This window comes from Cynocephalus volans, chromosome 13, assembly GCF_027409185.1.
Source record: "Cynocephalus volans isolate mCynVol1 chromosome 13, mCynVol1.pri, whole genome shotgun sequence".
Classification (NCBI taxonomy): domain Eukaryota; kingdom Metazoa; phylum Chordata; class Mammalia; order Dermoptera; family Cynocephalidae; genus Cynocephalus; species Cynocephalus volans.
In genome coordinates, this window is record NC_084472.1 from 66,770,825 (window position 1) to 66,779,081 (window position 8,257).

Genomic DNA, 8,257 nt, shown 5'->3' on the forward strand with positions numbered 1-8,257 from the left:
CAATAAAGAAATGTGGGAAGTAGCAAAACATAAGGACTAAGCACATAGTCTTTGGACGTAGATACCAGTGGAAATCCAAAATCAACCACTGAATATTTGTGGGAAATTGGCCAAGTTGCTTAATATCTCAGGACCTTGTTTTCTGTATGAGAATAATAATATCTGTCTCATGAATTTCTTTTAAGCATTAAATGAAATAGGATTTGTGAAATTCTTAGAAGAGTACCTAGCAATTACAAAGCACCCAATGCAATATTATCTAATATTATTGTAATAGAATTTGTTCTTTTTGGGAGGGACACTTTTAGTAGTTACTATCTAATTAAATCAATTTTCATGGGTTAAAAAGCCATGAATTCATTCTGCAAATGTAGCTGATATGTTTGCTTTCAAAATAAAGACAAATTGTATATAAACTAAGGAAAAAATATATTTATCTACCTACCTATCTATCTATCTATCTATCTATCTATCTATCTATCTATCTATCTATCTATCTATCTATCTATCTATCCATTTATTTATTTATTTATGTTATTATTATGGAGAGACCCTAATCACATATCATGCAAACTCAAGTCATATTGTTCTATTTGCCCTCCAAAAGGAGAAACAGAAAGGAATTATCCCACTTGATGATTAGAAAACCAATATTTAAATGAATAAACCTGATCTAGATTATTACTTTAAAGAAAAATCACATATCCTAATGGCTCTGCTTGTGTGATTTAGTCAGACAGTCTAAGATGGAGTTTTGTTAGTGCCACAATACTTAGGTTCTCTAACTGCTAATTCTTGTTGTCAATTTTAGGACTCAGTTAAGAAGAGAACTGACTTTACTCCATCATGCAGATTAAATAAGGTACTTCACAAAAGTCACTGAGAATACTGTCTGCATATATTAAACACTCAATAAAATTTGCTTTTATTATTACCAGCATCTTAAGCAATGAATGAATCAACAAACTGTGGTTCATTTGTTTTAATGCTGCTTTGCAATTCATTCAAAGAGAGACCTGGCATACACATTTCTGAAATATAATTTTAGGTAGATAAAAAAAATTAAGAATGCATGCATAGCCAGTGGGAATCACATTTTATATGTTAGAATTCCTTTGCTTCAAGTAACCAAGAATCACACATCAAATTGCGTACACAAGGAAATGTGTTATCTCATAAATAGAGTCCAGAGATAAGGCCTGCATAAGGGTAGGATGCTTCTGAAACTTGGTGATTTCATCAAGGATCCAAGTTCTCTCCACCTATATAAGTTCTCTCCACTTATATAAGATGTAAATTATATCTGTGCCTCAGGCTTAGCTCCCCTTACAAAGGTAGTTCCATGCATCCCATCAAGATACACTAACATCCAAAGGCAGAAGAGATCTCTGTCTAGTGTCTCTGACTTTGGAGCCAAAAGGCATTCCCAGAAACCTTCATTTCTCATCTCATTGAAGGAACTGGAACGCATTGTCACCTGTAGACCTGTCACTGGAAAGGAAAATGACACCATGACATTTGGATTAGAACAATGACGAATTAGTATTTTGTTTATTTGCACAGTCTCAGCAATATTCATTTTTTTAAAATCTAATTTTTTTATTGGTTGTGCATGTTCATGGGATACAAAGCTGACCATCACCATTTGTGCCCCAGATGTGATGGCAAGATCAATACTATCAGCATGCCCATTACCTCAAATTGTGATTGTTCCCCATGTTCCCCACCTAATAAATCTGCCAAATGGGGCAGCATCCAGGCAGGCAGGAGAACTTTAAGGGCAGTGATAGACCCATCGCTGATTTGTGTAAGTGAAAAGTGTTCACCATAAAATCCGGGACTTTCTCACCAGGAAGATGGGCAGATGCATTTGGGGTGTGAAATAGAGTTTGTGTCCCCAGGATGAGATAGCATTTATAGGTACTAATGCAATACTGTATACAAAGTATATGCTCAATAAATTATCTTTTTTTTTTCTTCCTGAAAATGCCAAGAAAATACTATCTTGGGGTTCAAGGGAAATAGTAAATGAAACAAGTTAAGAGCCAGACGAGTCTTGTTCAACATCTTATAAAACTGAGGTAGAGCCAGGGAGACTCACTGAAAACCTGATTCTAAATGCCTCATAATTCACGTTTTGAAGGCATCTAATTTATGAGCATATGACATTTTATTAGCTTTAAAATGTCTTATGTTAAACTGTGCATAAAATTATATTCATGAGACATATTTTTTCATGAATAATAATTTTATGAAATTGTTTGCACAACTTACGAAGACAAAATAATAAAGATTTAAGGTGAATGAGCTAGCTTTATTCTTATTGATCTGGTACTGCCAAGCATTAAACAATCATATGGAGAGATTTTACAGAAATAAATTTTTTAATAAATTTAACTTACTGTGTTATATCAGCAAAGCCCTGGGAAGACTTTAACTGAACTCATCCAGCATTTTCCCAGTGAGTGATGAATAATAAAATTCATATCTCTAAAGATGACCTGTGTGGTCACTAAATTAAGCTCCTACTACAGCTACAACTCTCCAGCCCTGTCTATCAATAGGATCAACACAAGCATTTACATTTGCATTTATCAAAATGTTCATGTTATGCTTTGTAACATTTTATTTTTTAGAGCAGTTTTAGATTTGCAGCAAAATTGAGAGTAAGGTACAGACATTTCCCGTACACTCCCTGCCCCTTCACATACTTGGGCTCCCTCATTATCAACATCCCCACCACAGCTGTGCATTTGTTAACGTGGTGAACCTGCACTGACCCATGGATATCACCCAAAGTCCATAGTTTACATAATAGTCCATTCTTGTTGTTGTACATTCCATGGGATTAGACAAATTTATAATGACATATATCCTAGACTATAGCATCATCCATGCAGAGTACTTCTACTGCCTAAAAATCCTCTGTATTCTACTTATTCATCCTTCGCTTCTTTCTAACCCCTGGCGGCCACTGCTTGTTTTACCAGCTGCGCAGTTTTGCCTTTTCCAGAATGTCATGTAGATAAAATCATACAATTTAGAGTCTTTTCAGATTGCCTTCTTTCACTTAGTATAATGCATTTAAGTTTCCTCCATGTCTTTCTGTGGCTTGATAGCTCGTTTTTCTTTTTTAATACTGAATAATATTCTGTGTCTAGGTGCACCAAAGTTTGTTTATTCATTCGTCTACTGAAAGACATCATTGTTGCTTACATATTTTGACTACAAATAAAACTGCTGCAAACATCCATGTGAAGGTTTTATGGGGACATAAGTTTTCATCTCCTTTGGGTAAACAGAAAAGAGCATGACTGCTGGATCATATGGTGAGAGTACATTTTGTTGGTAAGAAACCACCAAAGTGCCTTCCAAAGTGGCTGTACCATTTTGCATTCCTGCCAGCAGTCAGTTAGAATTTGTGTTGTTCCACATTCTTGCCAGCATTTGACATTGCCCATGTTCTGAATTTTGGTAATTCTAATAGTTTATAGAGTATCTCCTTGTTGCTTTAATTTGTTCCCATTATACAGAGGTAGCTGAAATATAAAAATCAACCTCAAAAAGACTAAGTTCTCTTTAAATGTGATTCATAAGCAGTATTCATACACAAATACTTTGAGTCCTGATTCTGTAACAGAAATCAGATTTGATTCATATATAAGAATTCCAATAATTTTAAATCCTGAAATACTTATTCTATACTTGCTAATGTAATTTGAAGAACAATACTTTTTTTCTTAAATCTTTATTAAATGAGAGTCTGAGGTGCTTTAAATATATCAATAAAGACATGATATATACATTTGTAAGTCACAAAAGCTGTCTATAAGAGCAAGTTTTAACTTCTGAAATAAACTTTAAAAATACTTTCAAATGTGTTCTTAGGAATCTATAAAGTTTATTTTTGAAAACCTAGTTAGACTCCATGCTTTCAATACTTAAAATATGAAAATAAACCTCAATAAGTGTCAGATATTGTTCTTGGTGGTTTACATATATAAACATTTAATCCTACAGCAAGCTTATGAGATGAGTCATTAATATCCCTATTTTTCCAATGAAGAAAATGAAACAGTGAGAGGTTAAATACCCTGCATAGGAAAGTAAGTATCAAAGCCTGCGCTTGACCCCAGACAATTCAGCTTGGAGCAGCAAGCTGGAATCTGTTAGATTTCTCTGAAAGAATTGTTTCAAAGGCATGCAGCTTTTAATAGCTAGACTGGTATATACCATTCTGTTTGGGCACAAAATAAAATTTAAAAGATCATGGTTTTGATTTATTCTTGAACCATTTCTGAAAGCTGATGAAAAATGCACCAAATCTATAATTAGTAAGAGAAGAAGGAAGCTAGAATGTTTTGGGGGATGTGAAGTTAGTCATCCACATAGAATATTTTTCCATTTGATAGATAATCCTGATATATTTAGTAGAGGTACAGCATACATTTTCTTTCTAACACATTGTGAAACAAAATTAATACTCTGGTGTTGTGTTATTTATTAAATCATTGTCATTACATTGAACAAGGAAGGTATTCTTTTTTTTTGACCAGGAAGTGCTTCAGAAAGAAAGAACATGGAGTAGAGAGAAAGGAGACTATATCGGTATTAGTTTTTGATTCATTAGGTCTGGTGAGGAGAATAATAATACTTTGCATTTTAACAAAAACACTGGTGATGCTGATACTGCTGGTCCAGGAGTTATACCTTGGGGAAGCACAGTACCCTGTGGTGACAAATTAACACACAAATCTCAGTGGCTTCATGAAGTGCAGGTTTATTTCTCACTCATGTAAATTCAATGTGCATCAGGAGGTTTTTCCTCCTGTTGGAGCTACTCCCTCAGGAACTGGCTGCTAAGGTCAGAGCAGCAAGATTGTGGAGGGTCCTGTGAGATGATTTGAAGGACAGCCTGGGGCAGCTTGTGCAATTTCCACCCACATCTCATTGACCAGAATCCAGTTATGGCCCAACCTAATTAAAAGAGAGACTGGGAATGTGGTATTCCTGTGAGCTCGGGAAGATCGTGTTCTAGGGTTCGATAAACACAGCATTGTGTCTCCCTCAGGATCATACACTGAGTCAGCCATGGCTGAAACAATTCTCATCATTGATGACTGTCATTGTCATATCACCCTCATGTTTAGAGAAGAACATTAAAAGGCTTTATGTTGCAAAGCTTTATGCCCTTCCCTGTAACTTGCACAGTGGTTTCTCTGCAATGGGTGTTCTTTTAAAGTCTGCTGAATGAATATGAGATATATGCTCTATATGTTTGCTGATCATAAAGACAATAAATTCAATATCTTTAATACTGTGCCGTAGATGCCCTATGTAACTGAATAACAGCTAAAATTTATTACACACTTATGACCCACCTGGGAAGAATGTTCACGTATATTTTCATTCAATCTCTACATCTGTGCAGAGTACATTGGTATACTTGTAACTAAGATTTTTAAAGCCTGAGCTGAAAACCTCTCTTGAAGATAACAAGAGAGAACATGAACATCCTGAAATGAAATGCCAAGCAAAAGGGTTATTGCTTGTAGGACAACTTAATAATAAGCAAATTAATATGCATTCTGTCTAGGTTCTCAGTTTGCTAACGAGTTAATGTAGTATGTAAGTTGATACACTACAAGTTCCTATTTAACTTCCCTACCAGAACCTAATGCTTAACGCAGCCTTGAGCATCTATTAGAGCTCACTGCAAACTCTCTGACACATAGTAGAAAATATTTCTTATGAAATAATTTACAAAGACCAAACAGTTAAAAAATCCTGTATAAGTGGCTTGTGGCTTATTTCTTCATAAATCGAGCACATAGTGACCGACATGTCAGAGATTAGTAGGTATTGTCAACAATGACTGAGAAATTTGTAGTCAGTGGTTTCCAGGAGTAACACTAAAAAAGCACAGACACTTAAGCTTCTGGTAACATTGTTTATCTTCCTCTTGGTTTTATACACTGTGACATCTTCTGAAACTTTTTTCACTTCCACACACCTGCATCAAACACAAGCAACTGCACACACATACATATATTTACAAACAGAAATACAACTAACTATAATTTGAGTATAGAATTTATATTTTTAAGATCATAAATTTGGAAAATAATCACCACTTTTTCAATTTACATCATTAACAATTAACTTAGACTCTATATAATTATTAAGAAATTGTGCATTTATCTGGGTTTGAAAATTAGAACATTTACCATAAAAAAATTAAAGCTTGAGTGACTTGCTTATTGATGCAAGAATACATTTTTGTCCTTTTCTTGTACATACCCTATATGTATTTGCCTAATGATGTACTTATGTATTTTCTGATTATGTGAATAATGTAATCAGAGCAACTAAATAGTAGCTATATCTGCATGTAATGGAATTTAATGAGTTTATTAGTTTAGTGTGGTATCTCATCTTATTTAAAAGAAAGTGAATAACTAGTTTAACTGGATTGGTGGGTATACCAAGCAAATATTGTTCTCTGAATTTCAGATTCATACTTTATTAACTAATGTACAAGGTTAAATTGGAGTCTGGTACCTGAAAATGAGCACTGTTGTGTTTGCAGTTCCCATCCATTATTATTCCAAGGAAGAAAGTAATTCAGTAGTGATAATGGTCCGGGGATCAATGTTACCAAATAGAAAGGGACCATTATATTTGTTGTTTTTATATTTTAGAATGAACAGAATCTCAAAAATTTTCAGATATTTTCATTGCACTCCAGACAATGCAATAGTAACTGGAGGATCAGAAATCAGATAGCTAAGTTCAGTTCACCCACAGTACAAATGTCCATATATACTTCTTCTCCCAAAGCATCTTGTTTCTGTAATTTATTTTATTTTAATTTATTTCTTATTATGAATATTCATGAGATACAAAGCTAATTGTCACCACTTGTGCCCATGATGTGGGGGCCAGATTCATACTGGCAGCATACCCATTACCAGAAATTACTTTTGTACCTCATGTCCCCCACCCGATTATTCCCCAACCTCTCTCCCCCTTCTCCTTTACCTCCACTCCACTTTGTAGCCCTTAAGAATGTTCCCTCCCTCTGTAAGTCCCAATGCACTACTGTGGTCTTTCTTTCCTCCCTTCTTTGTCTCTTAGCTCCCACATATGAGTGAGCACATGTAGTATTTATCCCTCTGTGCTTTGCTTATTTCACTCAACATAAGTTTCTGAAATTGAAATATGCTGGCTATTGAGACACACTAGACACCAGACACTCTTAGACACCCACCAAAGTGGCAGGGAGGGTGATCTCACCAACAAAATAGTCTATAGAAGCTAAATTACATTGTGGCCATGGGATCTTCAACTTATCCAACATATAAGATGTGATATAATTTCAGACAGGGTCTAATCTTAAGAAATACTATATATCAAACTAAATCATCTAAAGAATCAACCTATTTTTAGGACATACCATTTTTCAAATTTTAAAAATTACTCACCTGAAATTAGTTTCTATGAACTTCTAAATATCAGATAAAATTTAAAATTCCAATATCACAGTTAAAGTATTACAATCATTTTTATTAATAGACATTAAAAATATATATACTGGTGACAGCTTCTCTAGATTTCTACTCTAACAATTACTTACTGGCTTTGTCAAGTTATTAAACAGCTCTGTACCTCAATATCCTTATTTGAAAAATGGGTGTTATAGGCTGAATTCATATGTTGAGGCCCTAACCTCCAGTACTTCAGAATATGACTGTATGAGTATTTGGAGATAGGGCCTTCAAAGACATAATTAAGGTTAAGTGAGGTCATATGGGGGGCCCTAGTCCAATTTGACTGGTCTCCTTACAAGAAAAGGAGAAAAAGAGAGAAGAGAGAGTGCAATGGGGGAGATATTTTCAGGAACTGGCTCACGCAACTGTGGGAGATGGAAAATTAAAATCTGTAGAACAGACTGGCAGGATGGACATTCATTTGAGAGTTAATGTTGCAGACTTGAGTCTGAAATCTACAGTGCTGGCAAGCAAGCTGGAAACTCAGGCAGAGTTTCTAGGTTGCCATCTTTGTTTGCTTGTTTGTTTTGTTTTTTGTCTTTTATATTTTTTTATCGATATATGAAAAAGTAGATATATTTATGGAATACGTGTGATACTTTGAAACAAATATACAATGTGTAATGATCAAATCAGAGTAATTGGGAAATCTATCACCTATACATTTATAATTTCTTTGTGTTGAGAACATTCCAAATATTTTCTTC

The 8,257-nt window shown here is 34.6% G+C and overlaps 1 non-coding gene across 1 annotated transcript; it reads right to left on the reverse strand.

Annotated features, from left to right (window-relative positions):
- Positions 1-511: 511 nt before the first annotated feature.
- On the reverse strand, positions 512-639 carry LOC134362313 (U8 small nucleolar RNA). The gene has a single exon (XR_010021589.1). It is a non-coding gene; the product is annotated as a U8 small nucleolar RNA (small nucleolar RNA).
- Between the last annotated feature and the right edge of the window lie 7,618 nt (positions 640-8,257).